The 24,319-nt window shown below is 38.7% G+C and overlaps 1 long non-coding RNA gene across 1 annotated transcript in view; it reads right to left on the bottom strand.

Annotated features, from left to right (window-relative positions):
• LOC129513114 (uncharacterized) overlaps positions 1-24,319 on the bottom strand; it is a 69,878-nt gene that overhangs the window by 544 nt on the left and 45,015 nt on the right. Inside the window, exons 5-8 of the long non-coding RNA XR_008665141.1 lie at positions 5,471-5,505; positions 5,038-5,362; positions 4,490-4,552; positions 1,107-1,283 (exon numbers count right to left, since the gene is read on the bottom strand). This is a non-coding gene — a long non-coding RNA (uncharacterized LOC129513114). The remainder of the gene's footprint in view (positions 1-1,106; positions 1,284-4,489; positions 4,553-5,037; positions 5,363-5,470; positions 5,506-24,319) is intronic.

The following is a 24,319-nucleotide window of genomic DNA, read 5'->3' as shown; positions in this document are numbered from 1 at the left end:
TTGCTTTGCCTGTATATAGTATTGCCTACATATTATAATAATAGTCTTTCTTCATACTGAATGGACCCAGAGAAGTCCATACAAAAGGGCAAATCTATAAATAACTTTTAAATAGGGACTTGAAGAAAAGAGATGTGAAGGAACAAGGAGACACTTCATCAATTCTTTTGAAGAAAACTATATTTAGAAAGGACACTTCTTATTTTTCTAAATAATCAACAAACATCTTAAGAGTTATAAAATCAACTATTTTATATTTAAAAACTGGATATACTATGTGAAGACCAATGTTATATTATGTACACAGAGATGTTTAATAATAATTTTTTCACTATCTCTCTTGGATAATTATTTTGATTTGATATATTTTATTTGAAAAACTTAGAAGGCAGGGGAAAGGAAAGCAAGAAGTCCCATTATGCCTCAATGGGATCATTTAATTCAGAAAACAAGAGTTGCTTACAATTAAATAAAAATTTCAAACTCTTAGGGATATTATACTTCATGTCTATGAATTCTGGTGATCAGGAATGAAATTAAACTTCTCTAAAAAACAATATTATCATGATGAGGTTTCAGGGTAGTTATGTTTGTACAAAAAAAATCCCTAAAAATGTACCTTTTTATGCATCTATCTTTTCTCATAAGAGAAAAAATGTATTTAAAGGAGCCCTAGAGATAATGCTGGAGCTGGAGCTTTGTAGGATTGTCATAAAAATACCATATGATCTAAAATGAAATCTTAATGTCTGTAAGGAGAATAAAGCTGTTCTAAGTAGAGTTGGGACAGTGGAGCAAAGTCTCCTTCTTCCCCAGTTGTCCAAATCCAGGTCCAGTCTGGTCTGGCATTTACCAGAGGATCCCATGCACTGCTATCTCTGGAAGAGGAGACCCTAAGGGTGATGAGTGAATAGTGCCAAAGTTCCAGAGAAGAGGCAGTGAAATACAGTGTGAAGATCATAAATTCTAGAATAAGAGACACCTGCTTTTCTACTTGTTAGCTATTTGGCTTTGATTAAGTCGTTAGATTTTTCTAATTCTGAATTGTGGTTTATCTACCAAAGTAGACAATGCCACATACCTCGAATGGTTCTTGTGAGACTTACCAACAATATAAAAGGAGAATCTGGCAAAAATATTTAATAAGTAGAAGTGGTTGCTGTCATGGTTGGAGGACAGTCCAATCCTAGAGCACTCTTCAGTCTCCAGGGGAGATAAGTTGACAAGACTTGGCTGGAGGGCTCCAATCTTTGGTCTAATGTTCTAGTTTTTCTAGGGAAAAACTGGTACACAAACACACAGAAAACAGATGTTCAGTCATCAGGATAGAAGATTTCAGGGAGCATGTGAAGCCACTCCAGGATCACCAAATACTAGGATGATGACAGCATAACTGCCTCCAGATCTTAGTCATTGGGAATAGAGCTCCTGGTATATGGACAGATGTGGACAGGGCTGTCTCAAGAACTGATAAGTGCTGACCCTTTGGGCTACAACTATATAGTGTCTGCATCTACATGAGTTTGAGGCTGGCAGAGAATGAAATTTGTTATGAAAAGTGAGCTATGTTCCTCAATTTTTTTTTGCTTTATTTTTCTATCACATTCAACTATAGGCCATTTCCAAATTTCTTATTTGCAATCATGAGAAAGAATTTTTCAATTCTTTCAAGTATAAACTTATAAGATTTGAACCTTTGTGTTTATCTTTTAATTTCTAAATTACTCATGATCCTCATTGTATTTCTCCTTGAATAATCTTTATTTGTGTATTTAACTTCATTTGCCTACTCAAATAATTCTTGAGAGTAGAAAATGTGTCTTACTATCTCAGTCAGGGTCCCATAGGAAAACAAATGGCACTCTTCAGCAAGATAATTAAGTCAAATGAAATGAAGGGGTATTTACACAGATATGAGCAAGTTTTAGGAAAATCAATAAGGGACAGTGTGGTACTCTGGTACAAGCAATGTTGGGAAGCTGGTACTACCCATAGGGCTAAAGAGACAAGGGAAGGAGAGTGTAGTGGTCATCTGATAGGGACTGTGGCTTTTAGTAGAGATTCACAAACAACTAAAGAGAAAGAAATACCCTGATCTCATTTCCCCCAAGCCTTCTAACCTCTAACTTCCTCTCATTGTCTCTCATTGGCCAAATCCAACCAGAAACCAGAAGACAAAGGAAACAACAACAAAAAAATCTTCACTTTTCTTCTTTTAAAACATCTCTTACAGAGGATGCCTAGCTGGCTCAGTGGGTAGAGCATGTGACTCTGAAACTTGGGTAGCTCAAGCCCCACCATAGATATGGCTCAAATTTAAAAATAAAATCTTTAAATAAATACATAAATAAATAAATAAGAATCTCTTACAGACACTGAACATATCATTATTGAATTGAGCTTTGTGCTTTATTGGTTTATAAAGACAAAAAAAACCCCACAAAATTGCACTGCTAACATTGTCGCTTCATTAAGCCTCTCCATATAACTTCCTTAACCTCCCTCTGCTTCCTTCCTTCCTTCCTTCCTTCCTTCCTTCCTTCCTTCCTTCCTTCCTTTCCTTCTTCCTTCCTCCAACTGAAACTCAGTCTCATGGGGGTCAGAGATGTAAACTGATATCATCCAATAGGATGAAGGCTTTAAATGAAGGTGTAGAGATGTGTACAAAAGGCTATGAGAACAGTGAAGAGCAGTCCTAAGTCTGCCACAGGAAATCAGAGAGGTTGATGCGGGACCTTCCCTTGAAAGAATATCCAGATATGTCAAAATGAGAAGCAGAAAGACTGCTAAGGTGCTGGCCAACCATGAAGAATTTCCTGCTGCTTTTCTTGCCTCTGTGCTCAATCATGAGATGTGTCAGCTGGGTGCAGGGACAGCCCCTAGAGACAATCACTTCTATGGCCTCCTTGCTTCAGTGAGAGGGAGGGAGGGCATAGGGATGAGTGTCTCTAGCTGAAGGAACGTCTACTCCAGAAGTCGGCTTTCACTACAGACCGCCTAAGGTTGGATATGGATATGATTAGGGTCTGCAATAAGTGACATCTGTTTGCTCTGACCTTTGGGTAATGTGGCGTTTCTTTCTCTGGGGCAGATGCTAGAAAGGTGTTTATTGTGAGTTGACAGGGGTCTTGGTGGGTGGTGAGGTGTGAGTCAAAATTCGACTATGCATTTTGGCATTTTGTCTACAGATGTTTCTCAGATGTTTGTGGGCGGGCATGTCTTTAAATAAAGAAATACTAAATGTATGTTTCTTTTGTGGAGGAAAGGAAAAAATTCACACTTAAAAGCTTGGCCCTTTTATGCCTTCAACAGCACACTTGTTTCATGGCCAGATGAGAATTAGTTATTGCATGTATTTTCTGAAGGGAAAATTTGATCATTTAAGGAAAAATCATCTGGTAGTATGAAATTAATGTGCTGATGAAGAACTTGAACATGGCAATGGGGAAAGTATGGGAAACTTCATGAGGTACCAGATACTTGTTTTATGCAGTCTTGCTCTCCTTTATCTTTCTGGTGTATCCTTCCCCCTACTCAGGCGAAAAACTGGATTTGATGAGGCTCATTCTTTATTTCAAAGTTCATTGCATTTGGAGTTGTCTTCAGAATTCACAGTCTATACCTATTTATTGTACCATGGAAGTCATATCTTCCATTGAAGATGCTGATTTTATAATATTAGAGAGAGAGATCTTGAAGGATATTCAATTTCTTCAGAATTATGTTGATATAAAAAACATGATTTGCAAAGGTATGGAAAATCAAACCATGCTTTTAAGATTATCTTTCTCTTTTTTTTTTTTTTACTTTAAGAAAGAAAAGTAACTAAAGGAAAAATAAAACAGTCCATTTTAATTTTGGTTTCCAGAATCACAAGTTTTAAAAGAAAGTTTCTCAAGTTTCTAAAGAAATCCTCTTTTAGTTTGAAAAATCTATTTGAAAAACTTTATAAACAGATGAAGAAACTCCTTATAGAGTTGATTAATCTGCTTAGTGAATAAATGGAAAAATAGTGATGATGAAATGAGCCTGGAAACCAAGAGCTTAAACATTATGTGGAGTTTTCCTGCTTCATATCAAAACTTCTTAAAATAATGTTTTTGACAGATGCTTACTTTGACCTCTACTTGTTAGCAGTTAGATGGAATTTACCCAAAAAAGTTTATTTTCAAAATAATTTTGTTGTGTATAGTTAAGGAGACCAACTTTTTCCCATTTAGTTTACTTAAAATTCTTAAACCTTAATGATTATCTTAACAAGAATGAAATATTTTATCTAATGCTCCTGCTTAAAAAAACAAACAAAAAGATAGCTGATGAATGATTATAAGGATAGTTACAAACAAAATGATAAGATTTGTTATATTTGTTGGTGAATGTGTTCTAATAGGAATATAAAAACTGCTTCTTCAACTTAGCTATTATATAGACCTATATTGTAGATCTTCCACAGAAATAAAGCTGAGAAATGTGAAGTGTGAAAACTCACATGAAAGTTTGCTTACAATCTTGAATTCTTTCTCCCAAATCGAGATAGTGTGTTCCAGCAAAGCTAGAGAAGAGATCCACCATAAAATATTTAATACATGGTTTCTTCATTCAAATTCATTGTTACACTAATGACTGACTTGTTTCAGTGCCTTATGGGAAAGTGGGTCTAGGGTACCTGGGTGGCTCAGTGGTTGAGCATCTGCCTTTGGCTCAGGGCATGATCCTAAGGTCCTGGGATTGAGTCCTGCATCAGGCTCCCCATGGGGAGACTGCTTCTTCCTCTGCCTTTCTCTCTCTGTGTCTCTCATGAATAAATAAATAAAATTTAAAAAAAAGAAAGATAGTGGGCCTGTCTTTACTGATATTTGGGGACCTCATAAAGTCTAACTGTAGCCAGTCAGTAACTGTTGCTCAGTCAGGGAGCGACATGCTATTTCTTGTTTTCCTTTTCTCCTGGGTCTTATCCCACTTTCTCCCATCCCTTTCTTCATTTCTCACCTACTTGGAGGGAAAAATGGTAATAAATAAAGCTCTTTTTTTTCTTACCCAAAACATATTCAGCAGAAGGTCCTGAGAACACAGAACTTGGCTTTCATTCCTAATGTAGCAGGATGGCAGTCAGTGTTTATGAGGTTCAGTATTACATGCTGGTCTAGTACATTCAAGGCAAATGTGTCAATCAGGACAGGCTAGGTTAGGTTATGGAAGCAAACAACAAAGCAATCACAGAGGCTGGAAAGAACAAAGGCTTATATCTCAGCTTCTTCGTATGCCCAATGCAGATTGGTGGGAAGTTCTGCTCCCCAGACCCAGGTCGACAGGTGTTCCTCATCATAGAATATTTCCTTCTCATCCAGAGATTTTGGGTTTGCTGCAACAGGGAAAGAGAACATGGAAAATTAAGGCCATTGTCCAGGAAGAGACATAGGTCAATTTCCCTTCATTTTGTTGGCCAGAATAGATACATAGTCATGCTTACCCTCAAGAGGACAGAAAATGCAATTCTTTATATTCCTACAAGTAAGGAAAAATATTAATATTACCATAGCAAGTCTGGGATTTTTGTTTGTTTCTGGTTTTGTCTAAATTGACCCTCTAGACAAGACATAAAATGATCTGAAATAGAAAATATTGTCTTGCATATAATAAGCATTCAATAAATATTTATGAGTGGCAGGTTATTAGTTTTCTATTGCTGTATAACAAGTTAGCATAAATTGAGCAGCTTAAAACAATACCTATTTATTATGTCACAGTTCCGTAGGTTCGAAGTTCAGCACGGTGTGACTGGGTTTTCTGTTCATGGCATATGAGGCTAAAATCATATGTTGGTCAGCCTGGATTCTCATCTAGTGGCTTTGGAGAATTTACTGCCAAGCTCAGGCTATTGATGGAATTCAGTTCCTTCCAGTTGAAAAGCTGAGGCCCCCATTTTCTGACTGGCTATAGGTGGGGTCTCAGCTTCTAGAAGCTGCTAGAATTCCATATCATGGAGGAAAGGTTCTTCAAAGCCAGCAACAGAGAATTTCCCTCACATCAAATCATTTTTCTGCTTCAAATTTCTCTGACTTATTCCATCCCTTACCTCTAGACCCATACTTTAAGGGCTCCCATGTTTAAGTCAAGCCCACCCAGACAATTTCCATATCTTAAGGTCAACTGATTTGGGATCTTAACTACAACTACAAAATTTCTTTTGCATATAAGGTAATATAATCACAGGAGCAATATCTTATCATATTTACAAGTTCCATGGATACTCCAGGACAGGAGATTATATAAAGGTAAAGGTCATTAAAGATCATTTTATTTAATTATTTATCTGTTTATTTATTTATTAATTTTAGAGAGAGAGAGAGGCAGAGGAAGGACAGAGAGAGAGAGAATCTCCATGCTGGGTGGGGATCCTGATGCGGGGCTTGATCTCACAACCCTGAGATCATGATCTGAGCCAAAATCCAAATTCAGACGCTTAGCTGACTGACCTACCCAGCTGCCCCAAAAGAGTTCTTTTAGCATCCTCTCTACACAGCAGCCTGGTTAGAGTACAAAAATTATTATTGAATTGTCCAGATGACTTGGGTTTAAGACCCAGTTCTGCCGGTTATTAACTGGATAATTTGAAGCAAGCCATGAGCCTTTCTTCTCTGTATCAGTTTCCACAATTCTGAAATGGGAATACTATTCCCTGCCCTGCAAACCCCAGAGAGTAGTTATGAGAATCAAATGAGATTATGTGAAAGCACTTTGTAAACTTTAAAGATCAACACAAATGCAAGTTATTATTATTTTGTTTGAATTTAATTTTGCTTCTGAGGACCTATGAGACCAGATCTTTTAAAAACAATGCTGGATGAGGAGGCAGGCATAGGGGCGGAGGAAGGTCTTGAGAGACACAGGCTTTTTGGCTTTCTGTCCTTACAGAACACAAATTTGATGAGCTAATCGTAAAATAAGTGAAAGCATATGCTACACATTTCTTTTTTTAATGCATGAAATAGGTGTAAAATTTTAGAGGATCACTTTGGCAAGATGTTTTTGGCCTCTGCTCTATATAATGATAATAATACATTACCATATATTTATGTGGTGTTTTCTGCAGGAACTGAAACACTTTATAGACAGGACTGTTCCTCTTCTAAATACGACTGAGGTAGTAGCAGATGTAAAGCATTTATCCATGTATAATGTTAGCATATAGACTAGGCCATTTCAGAACACAGGACCCTAAAGCCACATATAAGTACTTTATTTTTTCCCTTTGATTTATGATCTCTTCTTCAGTTAACAAATAGTTTTGGACTTTTACGAACCCCAAGCCTACCTTATTAGCACATGCCTACTCCATATTTTTTTACACTAAGGTTGAGCTTCAGAGTAATTGCATGCTTCCAGTTAAACATTCTCATTTGGTTGTAAGCATCAAATAAATAAAGTTCACATTGATTGAAAGAATTCTATGATGGTATTGCTTGATGCACAGACTTTGAATTTGCCAGCTTATATATAAGTATACTAAGTGATTGTCAGTTGCTCAGGTATGTCTTGAGACACAGGACTAAATCCGGTACAAATCCATTTTCTTTGCTCTGAATCCATTATGAAGAACACTACTGAGAATGTTTAGAATAGGCTCATAACTTATGGAAATATACTCTCAACATCACTTAAACTTTGTTTTCTCTTCGGTACTTTCTCTTTATCCCATGGAGTTTGGAATCTGGCTGATTTTATTTCCAGTGAAAACTAATGGTTTTTAACATGTACTATGAGAAAGGAGTTCATCTCTAAGGAAAACTTTCAGACAATAATAGTTGCTTAATATTGCAGAGAGCAATTTAAAGAATTTTTGTGATTTGCTACCCAGAAGGATTTAAATGGGGACAGTCTGTGGCATTGGTCCCAGTGTGAGCCTAGAGATGAATTTGGGATCAATTTTTCATGGCTTCATCTTGTGATTCTCTCATTCTTTTTGTTTGTTTGTTTTTATTTCTTTTCTAAAGAAAGGCAGTGCCCCATTTGAATGTGTCTGGAGGCTTAGAAACTCGATTACCCTACGTTCTACTACAAATGGACCTTGAGAATTTGTTTGGAGGTCTAGCAGGGGGATGCAGCTACTCATTTACCCTTGACTGAATCCTCCTCTATGGGGGGATGGTCACCTTCCTCCATGGAGCACAAAGCCTCAGGAGGGATGATTTGAGGGAGGAAGGAGACACCAGCCTAGCCTGCCAGATCAGCCGAATCAAACTGGCCATCATTAGTGGGGTGACAGATATCACAGCCAGATCACCTTCCCATCCTCTATTATTCTTTTCTTTATTTTTTAAAATTTTAAAAAAGATTTTATTTATTTATTCATGAGAGACAGAGAGAGAGAGAGAGAGAGAGAGGCAAAGATACAGGCATAGGGAGAAGCAGGCTCCATGCAGGGAGCCTGATGTGGGACTGGATCCCAGGACTCCAGGATCACACCCTGAGCTGAAGGCAGGTGCTAAACCGCTGAGCCACCCAGGCTGCCCTATTCCTTTCTTTAATGATGAAATTTTAGGCTGAACATAGAATGGCCACCCATCTACTCCAAGTTTTTATTCCTAATTTTTAAAAAAAATTATTAAAAATTTAAAATAAACAAAATAATTGTTTGGAATAAACAAAAAAATGTTATTTTAAAATTACAATCCTTCTCTCCCCAAACCATGGGTTCTAGGTTTGAGATTTCTAGTTTTTTCCTTCACCAAATGGCTTTGTTTCTTCCCAATTCTAACATTCCTGACCCTCACACTAGATTTTGCGAGATTGTCATAAGGAGAAAACCCAGTCTGGGGGCACAGACTGAAAATCTCCCTACTCCTGGTTGTCATTTGGCTCCACATTCACTGTAACTAAAAACAAGTATCATCTGTGACTCAAAAGTATAAATACTTTTCTTATTGACTAAATTATATTATATATTTAAAAAATATATAGTAGTTAGAACGACCCAAAATGTTAGAACATTTAATTTCTGAACCTGTAACTAATTTTTTCTTCTACCCCGTAGTTATCTAAAATTTCATATATCATTTAGATGCTTAACAATAAGAGAGGATCAATGTAAAGTCCTCTCTCTCTTTTTTATTGACGTATAATTAACATGCAATGCTGTATTAGTTTCAGGTATACAACATATCGATTCAACAATTCTATATGTCACTCAGTGCTTGCCACGATAAGTGCAGTCACCTTCTGTCACCATACAATAGTATTAAAATTATTGACTATATTCCCTATGCTGTACCTTTCATCTCCATGACTTATTTATCTTAGAACTGGAAGTTTGTATCTTTTAATCCTCTTTGTCTACTTCACCCTCCCCCAACCCACCACCCCTCTGGTAATTACCAGTTTGTTTTCTGTGTTTAAGAATCTGTTTTCGTTTGTGTGTTTGTTCATTTATTTTGGTTTTTTTTTAGAATTCACGTATAAGTGAAATCATATATTTGTCTTCTTTGCCTGACTTATTTCATTTAGCGTAATGCTCTCTAGGTCCGCCTGTGCTATCACAAATGGCAAGATTCCATTCTTTATTATGTCTGAGTAATACTTCATTGTGTGTATGTATGTGTATATATATACATGCATATATATACATTATATATGTGTATATATGTATATCATATATCTCACATATGTGTATATCATATATCTCACATAGATGTTTATATATATCTTACATCTTTTTTATCCATTCATCCATTGATGGGCACTTGGGCTGCATCCATATCTTGGTGATTATAAATAATGCTGCAATAAATGTAGGAGTGCTTTTTTTGTATTAGCATTTTCATTTTCTTTGGGTAAATACCCAGTAGTGGAATTGCTGGTTCGTGTGATATTTCTATTTTTAATTTTTTGAGGAATGTCTCTACTGGTTTCCACAGTAGCTACACCAGTTTACATTCCACCAATAGCGCACTAGGTTCCCTTCTCTCCATATCCTCATCAGCACTTGTTATTTCTTGTCTCTTTTATTCTGGTGATTCTAACTGGTATGAGATGATTCGTCATTGTGGTTTTGATTTGCTTTTCCTTGAGGTTTAATGATTTTGAATATTAGTGTGTCTCTTGGCCTCCTATATGTCTTCTTTGGAAAGCTCTTTTTAATAGCAAGTTTCTAATCTTGTACATTCATATGCAACTGTTTAGACTTACAAATTTCAGATATGAGTAGAGTCTGATCAGTAATATTTTAATAATGTAACATAATGTCAGATAGCAGGTTATTTTTTTTTCTTTTTCCTGTGCTAAGGCTAGATACACAGCAGGATTTTTTAAAGTGAATTTATAGTCAATTAACTTTGGAAAAGAAAATACAATAAACAGACCACCCAGTTGATAGCAGCCTTTAAATAGTGTGTTAAAAAATACTTGTATCTCAAAGTGAGATCCAGACACAGTTCTGATTATTTTTTTTTTAAGATTGTTTGTTTACTTCTTGGTTCAAAAAAGTCAACAACAGGTAACAGTGATTTTCCAAATTTCTCATGTAGCTGTACAATATTTAGTGACCTAAAGATATGGTACATAGGGCACAAATCAAGTTCTCTAGATTGTAATTCTTTTTTTTTTTAAGATTCTATTCGTTTATTCATTAGAGACACAGAGAGAGAGAGAGAGAGAGAGAGGCAGAGACATAGGCGGAGAGAGAAAGGGAGCCTGATGTGGGACTCGATTCCGAGATTACAGGATCACACCCTGGGCCGAAGGCAGATGCTCAACCACTGAGCCACTCAGGCATCCCTAGATTGTAATTCTAAGATAACATGACAATAATGCAGAAAATATGGACTGCTTAAGCACTGAATAAAATACAAAGCATTGAATCATTAATTCCGCCTTACATCTTATTCTTTTTTTTTTTTAAGATTTTACTTATTTATGCATGAAAGACATAGAGAGAGAGAGAGACAGAGAACAGACAGAGGGAGAAGCAGGCTCCATGCAGGGAGCCTGACATGGGACTTGATCCCAGGTCTCCAGGATCTCACCCTGAGCTGAAGGTGGCGCTTAAACTGCCGAGCCACCGGGTCTGCCCATCTTACTCTTTCTTAAATGAAATACACTGCCAGCCCAAGCACCGCCCCCCCGCCCCCAGCCCATACACACTCCTTCCTGATACTCACAAACTCAGCTCTTAACATATGAAGGTGTAGAGAGAGAAAACTGAGAAGACTAGCATGGCTCAGAAAACCTGAAATGTCCAGCTCCAAAATCCTCCCTTGCCTTCCTGGACATCATCTGTAGGATTCTGCTAACATAAAAATGAATGAGTCAGGTTTGACCATATTGGTAGTTTCTAAGCTAAGTTGTATATCTTTTCTCTCTCTCTCTCTCTCTCTCTCTCTCTCTCTCTCTCTGTTTGGTGCCTCCATGTTAGCCCCTAGCAGATTTAGGAATCTTCAAGTTCCTGAATGTTCCATATCTTATGAGCAAACTTGAAACTGATTTAAAGTAGTGCTTTATCATACTTTCTTTAGCTAAGACTGGAGGAAACAGAGGACAGCAGGACAAATTCTGAATCTGTATCAGTCCCAGGGGAAAGGCCACTGACATAAGCATGTTGACTCTTCTCAGATATGAAGTGTTCATGTAAGCAGCCTAGCAGAAGAGCTGTGATTGTAAAAGTATGATCACATACTTCACAAGTGGGAAAGGCTTATGAGGTGCCTGCATCCTGCAGTTTGTGTTTTGTATTTAATTCTATCAAGAATTATACGTGATGTATTATTACCCCCATTTTGCATAAATGGAAACTGAGACTCAGAGAAAATGAGAAACTTGCCCCGAGTAAGCTGTGACTCAAATGTCATTCTGTCTAGAAACCTCACACCCTTTATTTTGCTCTTTCCCTCAAACTACTTGAAGAATTAATTGTAAAATTTCTCTTTTATCATCCAGTACTATTTAAATGCCTAGTTATACATTCAGTAGGGCATCCATATGCTTTGCTAGGATGTCTTTCTGGCAAGAACTAGAAAACTGTGGGGTGATAGACTTCCAAATGAAGGGTTAAGTGAACTAGCTATAGCAACTTAGACTGTCTTTTATCAAATCTCTATCTAAGCCTTAATAACCTGGGAAAGGATGACTCACACAGCCCAGAGGCTCTCGTTGGCTTAACGGAGAGCTGCAGTGTGTCAGGGGCAGGTCTGCTTAGTGCAGACTGTTCGATGAAGGGTCTGAATTCTGACTCACATGAGCTACATGACTGAAACAGCCCCTTCCGAAAAATCTGGAAGCAATGCTGCCCTCTTGGACTGTACTTTTTCATGGCACCAACATGGGGTTATCATCTTAATGTGTTTATAACAACCAGAGAGACATCAGAATGTGAAATCTTTAGGACACAGATTTCGTAGTGGTTTTGGCACAGTATATTCCACTGAGCCTTGCATGTTTATGGGAAATATTAAATAATCATTTGATTGGTGATTGGGGATAGGAGACTGAGAGCTGGGGGATATAAAAGTGTGGGGTCAGAGAGATTTTCTTGACTACAGAAGATAAGGAGCTACAAGCTGTGGGAAGCTTTTATGAGAGAGAGTAGGCTGTATGCAGACATTCTAGGCTGGCTGTGTGGGCATGAAGCAATTAGGTCTGCAGATGAGGTGAATCAAAAAAATATTTCTAAGAAATCTTAAAGGTGTGAATAATTTGAGAAGACAGGTAGAAGAGGAAAGAGGGTAAACTGATCTGATAGATCTCCTGGCAGATTAACTAAAATTTCTTGACCAGAAGTGCTAATGAATAGAGTCATGTATATTTCCTCAAGAAAGAGAACACTGCAGAAATATCACAAAATTCCAGAAACACTAAAATCACCACTCATTTTATGTGGAAAGGCAAGAGGCTGCAGAGAAAAAAGCCAGGTGGCTTCATAACAATGCTGGCCCTGACGGAGGTTGGGATAGAGATATTCCAGTTACATCACATGTCTACAGGCAATATTGGACCCAAAGCTTTAGTGTTGCACTATTGAGTGACCTAATCAAATAAGCACCCTCAGATTTACAATGGAACTTTAGACCAGAGTGTGTAAAAATGATGTGATTTTACATGAAGATGAATTCAGAAGACATGGTAGGGGGGATGAGAAAGGACTCTTTATTTCATTTGTCAACACTGTGGAAGTATCTCATTAAACCTTATCATATCCAAATTAGTCATGTTCAGTCCAAGCCATTATCAGCACCAGAGGAATCAGTAAAGACTATACAATGGATCCCTTAATAGTCTAATTCTTATATTTCTTGCCTGGATTATTGGCAGAGCCTCCTAATTGGTTTTTCTTAATTGTTTTTTTAATTATTTATAAATTTATTTTTTATTGGTGTTCAATTTGCCAACATATAGAATAACACCCAGTGCTCATCCCATCAAGTGCCCCCCTCAGTGCCCGTCACCCAGTCACCCCCCCCCGCCCACCTCCCCTTCCACCACCCCTAGTTCGTTTCCCAGAGTTAGGAGTCTCACATATTCTGTCTCCCTTTCTGATATTTCCCACTCATTTTTCTCCTTCCCCCTTTATTCTCTTTCACTAATTTTTATATTCCCCAAATGAATGAGACCATATAATTTTTGTCCTTCTCCGATTGACTTATTTCACTCAGCATAAGACCTTCCAGTTCCATCCATGTCGAAACAAATGGTGGGTATTTGTCTTTTCTAATGGCTGAGTAATATTCCATTGTATACATAAACCACATCATCTTTATCCATTCATCTTTCGATGGACACAGGAGACTCCTTCCACAGTTTGGCTATTGTGGACATTGCTGCTACAAACATCGGGGTGCAGGTGTCCTGGCATTTCATTGCATCTGTATCTTTGGGGTAAATCCCCAGCAGTGCAATTGCTGGGTCGTAGGGCAGATCTATTTTTAACTCTTTGAGGAACCTCCACACAGTTTTCCAGAGTGGCTGCACCAGTTCACATTCCCACCAACAGTGCAAGAGGGTTCCCCTTTCTCCACATCCTCTCCAACATTTGTGGTTTCCGGCGGTTTTTCTTAATTGTGATGACAGACAGTAAGGTAGCTTCCATGCTCCCCCACTTCCTGGCATTCACACTTTAGTGTAATTTCTTCTCTTGAGTATAGGTAGGACCTGTGGCTTGCTTCTGACCAATGCCTTTGGTAAGATAATGGGATGTCACTCCCATGATCATGTTATGTTACATGAGATTCTATACTGCTAATAGACTTGCTCTAGAGTCTGTCTGTCTCTCAACCTTGCTCACTCTATTTTTTCTTTATGGCTGGCTTTGAAGAAGATAGCTACATGAATCATACAGCTGCAAAAAAGTGAATTTTGTCAAAAACCAGAGGGAGCTTGAAAACAGATTCTTCCCCTGTCAAGCCTCTGGATGAGAACCCAGCCCTGGCTGACATCTAGACTACAGCCTACAGAGAACCCAGCTGAACTTGCCCACTCCTGACTCACAGATAACATCATAAATACATATTATTTTAAGCCACTAACTTTGTGGTAATTTCTTACACAGTATAGAAAATTAATACACTGATATTCCCCTCTATTCCCAATAATATTTATTCTCAACACAGAATCCAGAGAATCTTGTTAATATTTAAGTGTTTTCTCTATTTAAAACTCTTCAGTGGCTTCCTCAACACAAAGCAAAAGGCAAAGTTTGTACCATGGCTTTCAGGGTCACGTATGCCCATTTCCTCTCTCACTGATCTATTGCTCTCTTACTGCCTAGTTTATCCATCCTGGCCATCCTGCCAACTCTCCAACATGCCGGCACCCTCTTTGGGTCTTGGTACTTCTGTTCTCTATGTCTGGAATATTCTTCCCTCCAATATCCACATGGCTCACTCCTTCAGCTCTTGCATGTCTTGTCTCAAATGTCACTCTCGCAGCAAGGCCTTCCCCAGTAATCCTCTAAAAAATATGCCTCCCACTCCATCATTCCTCACCACCACTTCCTGGTTTTCTTTTCCTCACAGTATTTGCACACTGTACCATGTGTTTTACTTATTTGCTTATTGTCTGTTTTCCTGCATAGGCCATAATCTCCATGAACATAGGAACTTTTATCAATTTTGTTCACAGTTTTATCTCCAGAACTTAGAACATATAGTATATGCTCAATAAATATTTGCTGAAATAAATTTCAAAAACACATCACATAATCTGCTTTTAGGTTATATTCTCAAATTAAAATAAATTTTCCATTTAAGCGTGACATAGCATCATCAAAAATTCTCAACTCTAGAGTAGCCCAGGTGGGTCAACGGTTTAGTGCTGCCTTCGGCCCAGGATATGATCCTGGAGACCCGGGATCGAGTCCCATGTTGGGCTCCCTGCATGGAGCCTGCTTCTCCCTCTGCCTGTGTCTGTTCCTCTCTCTCTCTTCCTCTCTTCCTCTCTCTCTCTCTCTAATGAATAAATAAATAAAATCTTTTAAAAAATTCTCAACTTTATTATCTAGATTATCTGCTGTATGACCAAAGGCATGGAATATTTCAAATTTGTCAAACAAATTTGTGCTGTGGAAGAAGACCAAGATGAACCTGACTCACTGAAACCCATCACATATCCAAATTTTCCTTTGGTTTTACAGATCTGGAGCCCAACTCTACTATCACAAGATCAGACTTCCCAATAGGGAACTGACATAAGACTAAAGCATCAAAATCAAGATGCTTTCCATGTGACATAGTTGTTCTCAAAACCAAAGTTCTATCAGCTAACTTTCTCTATGGTTGAGAAATGAGAAAACTTGTTTCTTTAAGCAGTTGTAAAAATAATTTTGCCAACACCTACTTGTCACTAACTGGCAGAACCAGATCTCTAAGGCTTTGGATCTGGAATATTAACCAATATCTGCTGAGCATCAAGAGTCAAGGGTTGGCCCTGTGATCCAGCCCATATGCTGAACAGGACTTGTAGTGCAGGGATGTGTCAGGATACCTCCGTGACTGCTGTGTAATAATTTCACACAGATTGGAGAATAATTGCTTGAAAAGATGTAGTGGAAAGAGAGTGGATCTTAGAAAGACCCACTTAGTTTAAATCCCAACTGTGGTCCTGACCTCCTGACCTTAGGGAAATGATAACTTTTCAACTTCATTTCTTTATTTTTAAAATGGGCATATAGGGGCACCTGGGTGGCTCAGTCAGTTAAACATCTGCCTTCAGCTCAGGTCATGATCCCAGGGCCCTAGGATGAAACCTAATGTCAGGCTCTTTACTCAGCAAGGAGCCTGCTTCTCCTTCTCCCTCTGCCTACAGCTCCCCCTACTTGTGCTCTCTCTCTGTGTGTCAAATAAATAAAGTCTTATAATTAAGTAAATAAACAAACAAATAAATAAATAAATAAATAAATAAAGTTCCAGCATCATAGAGCTGTAATAATAAATAAATATAATAGTGAGTATAAATTCCTTGGAATGGTGTTGGCACAAAGTAGAGATCCGTCAATGGCAGCTACTATTAATAATAAAGGTACATTAAAGAACAACTTCAAGTATTGCATTATTGCTGTGGAATAAAGGCAAACATGAAAGAACAGCTCTGAGCAGTGCATTATTGGTGTGGCAATAAAAAGAGCATGGCTAGGTTTGAGTAAAAAGATGTACATTCCCAGGTGGGAGTGCAGAGTTGGAAACCAAAGGGCTGTCTTCACATACGTACAATGTAGGCATTTGCTCATATATATATTTGCCCTTTTTGTGACCCATGTGGATGATGACTGAATAGCAGCATTTTCTACACTATGTATTATACTATTTGGTCTGATGATTCATGTTTCTATGTAACTAGAGAACCAAGATTCTGCTTGGATTCTAGTTCATTTATTTGTGGTTTAGTGTAGATGTACTTCTCTGTACTGGCAGGATGGAGTAGGTGGCTTTCAAATCCCCCTTGAGCCCCAACTCTAGGGAAATCTTCACTTAGAATACCTTTACTCTATTAGAATAAACTCCTGGAGCATGCACAGACTAATTGAGACAACTTAACCCTTCATACTCACAACATCACACCTGGCAAGGATACATTGCCCCTATATTAGGTAAGGGATATAGCAGCATGAGAGACCCCCACTTCCCAGAGCCTGTCCTCTAATGCTACCATCAGATAGAGCAAAGGAGTCCCACAGGGACCTTACAAGGTGATCCAAACAATAACCAGACTTTCCAGCTGGGGTGAAGGCTCTCAGCTGGGTGTGGTTCTAGAAACAGCTTCCTGGACTCTGGCCACATTTTCTCAGCATGTGCTGCTTCAGTAAGGTTTGCTTTCTTATGATGATGGTGGTGTTCTTTGCAATTGGGGTTGTGATAGCCCAAGGTAAAAATATCCCACATGGTGTCATGAAAGCCACAAAGCCTCTCCTTGGCCCTTTTGTTCCTTTGGCTCTGCGGACCTATCAGAATATCCTTTACTTCTACAGTCCTTTGTTGTGCTGACCCCTCAGGAAGTGCAGAGGTCCAGACATGGCTTCCCCAGCCCACCCACACTCTTCCCTTCTACCAGGGCTACATGCCTTGCAGGAGCAGATATGGTGAATGGCGAGGAGAGTCCAGTGGTTCATAGACTTTGAAATTTCATGACAAGAAAGTTTTCCCAAGGAAGATCATTAACAAAAAAGCAGCTGCAATCTAATATCAGAAAACAGTATGTTTAGGCTTTAGAGCCATACCACCTAGGTGGAGTCCAAATCAGCCATTTGAAGGAGATGCTTCATTACTCTGCGTCTCCTCTTCAGTCTCTTTAAGTGGGGATGACAGCTGTGCTCCCCTCATAGGCTTCTCCGAAAAATTACAGATGAATTACCTCCTATCTGCAGGCAAAGCACTTAGCAAAGTGCCAGGCACATGTTGTTATTATGTTCATTATTATCATTTCATAAAAGAAAGATTATTTTAACACCAAAAAAGTAGAAGGTATCTCAGAGTAAGGACAATCCTTTCCAATAAAACACAGCTGGCAAAATAAATATGTGTGTGTGTGTACAGGATCACTTAAAGTTTCATTGTATAAATGATAAAATACAATGATTTTCTTAACACCTATCGGCCAGTTTTCAGATATAGTCAACAGTGTTATTTGAAGTGAAAGTCAAATTCAGCTCTGTCCCCTACTGTTATTTAAATGCACAATTTTGAAATTGTAGTTTTTCTTAGGCTTATTTTGAAAAATGGAAGTAATACAGTGGTAATATGCCAACTCAAAACATGTGGAGCCAATTAAGAAAAGTCAAATATAAGTAACCCCAAGGAGCCACAATGGTAGCCAATCCAATTTCAGCCTCAGGAAGGTAGCAGGGAGAAGACCAATGGGCCAGTAGACATATGGAATAAAGAATTAGTGGTTTTTGGAGATCTTGATGTTTCTACAGAGAGGGGCAACTGGACAATGAGAAAACGTGGCTTCTGTTTGAGCTTTACACCCTAACTTCTAAAGAGAGAACAATTCACTGAAAACAAAAAGGGAATTGGAGCAGAACATTGAGGAGAAGGCAAAGGCTATGACTTGAGCTTGTGGAAGATCCTTGTGCCAGCACCCCTTGTCACCATGGCAACTGCAGCAGCAGCAGCTCCCAGGGCTACCTCTACGTTTGCAAGGAAGGCTATGAAGGTCCCAGCTGTGAACAGGCCCTGCCCAGCCTCCCCGCCAACGGCTGGACTGAGTCCATGGCGGCCCCCAGGCAGTTGCAGCCTGTCCCCACCACCCAGGAGCCCGACATCATCCTGCCCCGCTCTTCTCAGGCCACTGTGATCCTGCCCACCTGGCAGCCCAAAACAGGGCAGAAAGGTGTAGTTCAGAGAGTCCTAGTTCAGAGCCTCTATACCAGAGCTCAATCCATATATAGGTTGTCCACTATAGACTTGTGACTACTTCCCTAAACACCTAGTCAGGTTCTTCTAGCTCTAGAAAGTCTTAAATTACAATGATTTGTTATCCTATCCTTGTCCATTATCCTATTCCGGTCCATCACTTGGAAGAAGAATGACACAAGAATGGATATAACACTATGTGATAAGTGATTTTCATACTTTTGGAAAACTGACTTTTGGGCTTATATTAATAAGGGATTTTAATTCTCCCTACATGAAGAGGATAAAAGGCAGAGCAGTGTAGATTCCTGTCTGTCCTTGTAACATGTTTCATACCTTGAAGCAAGAAAATAAATTAGCCTCTCGAGGTTTCCCCTAGCCTCAGTAACCAAGTACCAAACGTCACAGTGTTAGCTGCCAGAATCAGGACAATGGGTAGTATACTGGAAAATAGAAATTCAAAGCCCTAGACTTGAAAAAAGTTTTGAAGTAGTTGATAATTATACCAGTGACACAGTAATCACCATTGTTAACATTACCCTCCTTGTCTCTAACCAAAAGTAGTATTTTAGTCAGGATGTCAGGTGAGAACAGAATTGGTTCAAATGAAGATTCACTTGTAAGTTTCAAATAAAGATAATTTAGTGAAGATACTTTTTATCTAGGTATTGGGAATAAGCAAAGGCATCCAGAGACTAGCAACAGTGGGAAGACTGAAAGGTCAAGAGAAAGTAATTGTGTTGTTGGAGCTCACTGAGAAAGAGCTGGGGCCATGGGAGCCATAGATGGGGACAGGCCCCACTGCTGACAGAAAAGCAGTGCTGAAATAAGGAGGGAGATGGAAAATAAATGCCTCAAGCCCTCTCTTTCATTTTGCCCTGCAGTCTCCAGCTAGTACCTCCTATTGGGGTACAGGGGCAATTCAACTGGGGGCAAGCTAGCAAGAGGGATAGGGAGATGCCATCTGTAGGCGCAGGACAGAGTAGGCCTGAGAATAGATGTGGGGGGCAAACAGAATAACTAGAACAAGCACTTACTATATGCCAGGTCCTGGGTTGGGTGCTTTAGGTGAATTATTTTATCTAATTATCAAAAAGCTTCTATGCAGTAAGACTAGTGTTATCCTTGTTTTTAGAGGCATGAAAACTGAAGCTTACAGTTGACTAACTTGGTCAGCAGAGCACACTGCGTGCAAATAGTGCAGCCAGATGGTCTGACTCTGCTAGATAGTTGGAAAAGATGAAGAAATAAAGTTTGAGATATTACACTAGATCAGGTGTCAGCAAACCACGACCTCTGGGCCAAATCTAGCTGTTTTTGTAAATAAAGTTTTATTGGAACACAGCCACACCCATTTGATTACATTTTGTCTCTGGCTGTTTTCACACTAAATTTCAACTAGAATTGACTAGAGTTGCAACAGGGACTGAATATACCATGAAGCCTAAAATATATACTATCTGGCCTTTTACATAAAATGTTTGGTGACCCCCTTCACTAGACAGAAGAAAATATTTCATTTGGAGCTGCTGACTTCTCTGATTCTGAAAAGGTCACCCTATACTCTCACTAAACACTCAGAATGAACTCCCTCTAGTCTGGACTCAGCCTGTGCCTGCCTAATGCAATCAAGGGAAAGGAAGACACAGGTGTCAGTCAACAGGGCACTGAACTAGATATGAAGGCAGCTGGTTAAAGAGAAATTGTTTATTGCAACTATTTAATTCATGAATATTCATTGCATGGATTTTGGAAAATATAAAAAGTGTGATGAAGAGGATAAAAATTACACCACTCAGGATATTATTTTTTTAAAGATTGGTTGATTTGAGATGGAGCATGCTTGCATGAGTGGGGGGTGAGGCACAGGAAGAGGAGAGAGAGAATCACAAGCAGAGTCTCTACTGATCACAGGGCCCAACACAGAACTCAATCTCAGGACCCTGAGATCATGACCTGAGCAGAAACCATGAGTCTGTTGTTCAACCAACTGAGCCACCCAGGGTGTCCTTTTTTTTCTTCTTAAGATAGATAGATAGATAGATAGATAGATAGATAGATAGATAGATAGATTTATTTATTTATATTTTTTAAAAGATTTTATTCATGAGAGAGAGAGAGAGAGAGAGAGAGAGAGAGAGACAGGCAGAGGGATAAGCAGGCTCCATGCAGGGAACCCGACGTGGGACTTGATCCCGAGTCTCCAGGATCACATGCTGGGCGGAAGGCAGGCGCTAAACCACTGAGCCACCCAGGGATCCCCTATTTATTTTTTTCAGAGAGAGAATAAATATTTTAATCATACACAGATACATATAATTTTTACTTTTCCCAAAATGAGTTTATACTGCTATGTAACTTACCTATTGAACTGCCTTCTAACCTAAATATCCTATAACATATATTTTTCCCCAAGGGTATTATAATGGCTATTGAAACAATAATTTAAATTTAAATAATTAATATTTATTTGAATCAAGTTAGTCTTACTCAAAATTTATTGAATGCGTTCCACATGCCAGATACTCCAATAAGCATTGGGAACAAAATAATGAAGAAGCAACCTTGTATCTGCTTTCAGAGAGCTTATATTCTGGAAGGGAAGACACAGAACTGGTGAAAAATAAAACAACTGCAAATCATGATCAATGTTATGCCAGAAAGAAGGGAATAATAGAGAAAATTTATGTAGAGGCGCTTTAGATAGCCTGGCCGGAGAAGGCCTCTAAGACCTGAAATGAGAAGAAACCAGCGATGTGAAGAATGAGGTAAGAGAATTCTATGCAAAAGGGAACACCTGATGCAAAGACCCTAAAGATTCAAAAGAAGTTTGTTCAAGGGACCAATCAAAGATTAGCATGGCTAGAGATGAATGAGTACAAATAAGAGTATCATAAAATATGGTCAAAGGTAGCCAGAAGATTAACACCTGGGGTATATATACTATGAAATACTACTCAGCAATAAAGAAGAATTAACTCCTGTACAGTGAATTTCAAGATCATCATGTGGCATGAAAGAAACCAGACACAAAAGAGATGATACCATATACTTCTATTTATATGAAATTCTGGAATAGGCAAAATCCATCTATCATGATAGAAATTACACTAACCGTCCCTTAGGGAGTAAGGCAGAGATTAATTGAGAAGGGTATTTTTCTAGGGTAGCAGAAATGTTTTATACTATGATACAGGTATGTGTGATATGGGTGAAGCCGTTTATCAAAATTCATCAAGATATACACTCATATCTGTGCATTGACTGTGTATAAGTTGTATTTCAATATAAAATGAAAACCAAACAACAAAGAATGCATACACACAACTGAGAGTATATGGGACCGTTTCATGCAAGGTAGTTGAAGCCATGGTACAAGTTTAGATTTTATTTTAAGCACAATGGACAGCCCCAAGACAGTTTTAAGCAGTGGAATGACATGATCTGATTTATGGTTTCAGATCAGTGTTGCTGCTATGGAAGAATGTATTGGAGGAGGACAATGTGGGAGCCTCCAGACCAGGTAGGGTGTATTTCAGTAGTTCAGGTAAGAGATGGGGGCACCTCAGAGCTAAGGTGGAGAGAGTGGGCTGGTCCCCACCATGTAAAGGTGTGAGGGTAGACCAAATAAGCCTCTTTGTAAGTGACGTTTGTTCTGCTTCTGTTTTGTACTATTTCCATTATAAGCCATGCTGCAAGAAACATCATTAGAGATCAACGTTTGAGCACATTTATGGTTATATGCTTGGATTAAATACATTCTTAGGACACAGAATGCTAGAAGAATGGGAATAAACATTTTTATTTAGATACCGGTGATCATCTGAACCATAAATCAGCAAGATAAGCATAAATATCCATATCCTTGAATCTCCACTCAAACTGGCCATTCATGATCTAATAATAATAGGGTTAAGCTGAAGAATAGCTGCTGGCTGTTACTAGACATAAAATTTTTATTACTACAAAATTTGAGTCTTTTCATATTGTTTCAGGCATTTGAATTTAATTTCAAGCAACCCATTTATTTTCTTTGGAAGGTAAACATTCTTTTATAACTATCCATGTACTGATATTAAGATTTAAGCTAAAGCAGATCCCTATATCTGAGCCTTGTAATGAAGTTTTACGAATTTCTTCCAACAAAGAGACAGAATTGTATATGTAAATGCATCAGATAGCCAAGTTCCATTTCCCCACAGAGATTTAGTTTAGCATACTGTCCTTGGTTGGCTACTTGAGCTTCCAGTGAATTAGTATTCTAGCTAGGGCAGCATCCTTCCAGCAGTATCTATGTGAATGTTTTCTGTTTCTCCGTCTCCCCTCTCATTGCTATACTGAGATAGCACCAGAGAGGTCATATGGTAACTTGCATGAAATCCCAGCAAGCCTTTATCTGTCTTGTTTTCTATGCCTCAAGAACCATTGGTAAAATGAAGTTAGTTTTAATCGTTGAACCCTTCAAGCATCTCCTCCGGAAAGTATTATTTCTGAGCCTTTGCTTCCCCACAGTTGATGTCATTTGAATCTGTGAGTTGAATAGGGATCCAGTTTCCTTGTATGTTCCCTAGTGTTCCTCCAAATCCCTTTCTTTTCAATATTAATGCATTCTCGTTGGTCAAAGCTACCAAAATGTACATTTAATGTTCATTCCTCTGCTAATGACATGCACATTTACCGTAAAATTATGGTAAGACTATTGTCTGCCTTCCTACCTTTTATTAATGAAGAGTCTGTATAAATTTTATGTTTGCGTGTGTAGGTATGTATCAAATTTTGTTTTTCCCTGAGGGTTGTGTCCCCAAACGTTTGAAAACTGATGAATTAGCAGGGCAAGGAGGATTTGTTACAAGAATGAAAAATAAAAATGGAGAGCTACAGCCCAGCTTGGATGGCCAGGCCATTTCTTCTACAAATGTTCTGGCTAGCTAAACATGTGAGTTGCCTCTTGACTCCTACTGGCTGCAAAGGAGCAATGCTAGCTGCAAGGAACAGGGAAAATTCATGACAACAGCAGCAGGTAGCTCTGCTGAGAGCTCTCTCTCCCTGGCCATGCAGGTTGGACAGCCAACACCCTGCTTTCAACGGAGAGAGCAAATGACAGGGCTTAGGAGCAGAGCATGTTAAAGCTTTAATAGACTTTAGAAGCAATGGAACCCTCATTTTATATCCTCGCCAAAGGGTACGTGAAAACCTCCTGGTGTCTAGGGATGGCTTGAGAGCTTATTTCCCTTTCCCCTACCTCTACTCCTCCACTAGATAATCCTGCTTGACATGAAGGATTGGATAGGATAGAAGTATGTTGGCATTCTCAAAATTGGGACCTCTCCATCTTACATAAAGCTAATCAACATGAGGTCTTTCCCAAGCTGAAACTTGCCCATGATTACCAAATGATATACGGTTGTTTGTGATATAGATAATGTTCCAATGGGGACCTCACTAAATATCCTCTAAAAACTCCTATTATACAAGACCTCTGG

Source organism: Nyctereutes procyonoides, unplaced genomic scaffold, assembly GCF_905146905.1.
Source record: "Nyctereutes procyonoides isolate TBG_1078 unplaced genomic scaffold, NYPRO_anot_genome, whole genome shotgun sequence".
NCBI classification, from domain to species: domain Eukaryota; kingdom Metazoa; phylum Chordata; class Mammalia; order Carnivora; family Canidae; genus Nyctereutes; species Nyctereutes procyonoides.
The sequence above is the reverse complement of the archived record's forward strand: the minus strand, read 5'-3'. Positions and strand labels throughout refer to the sequence as shown.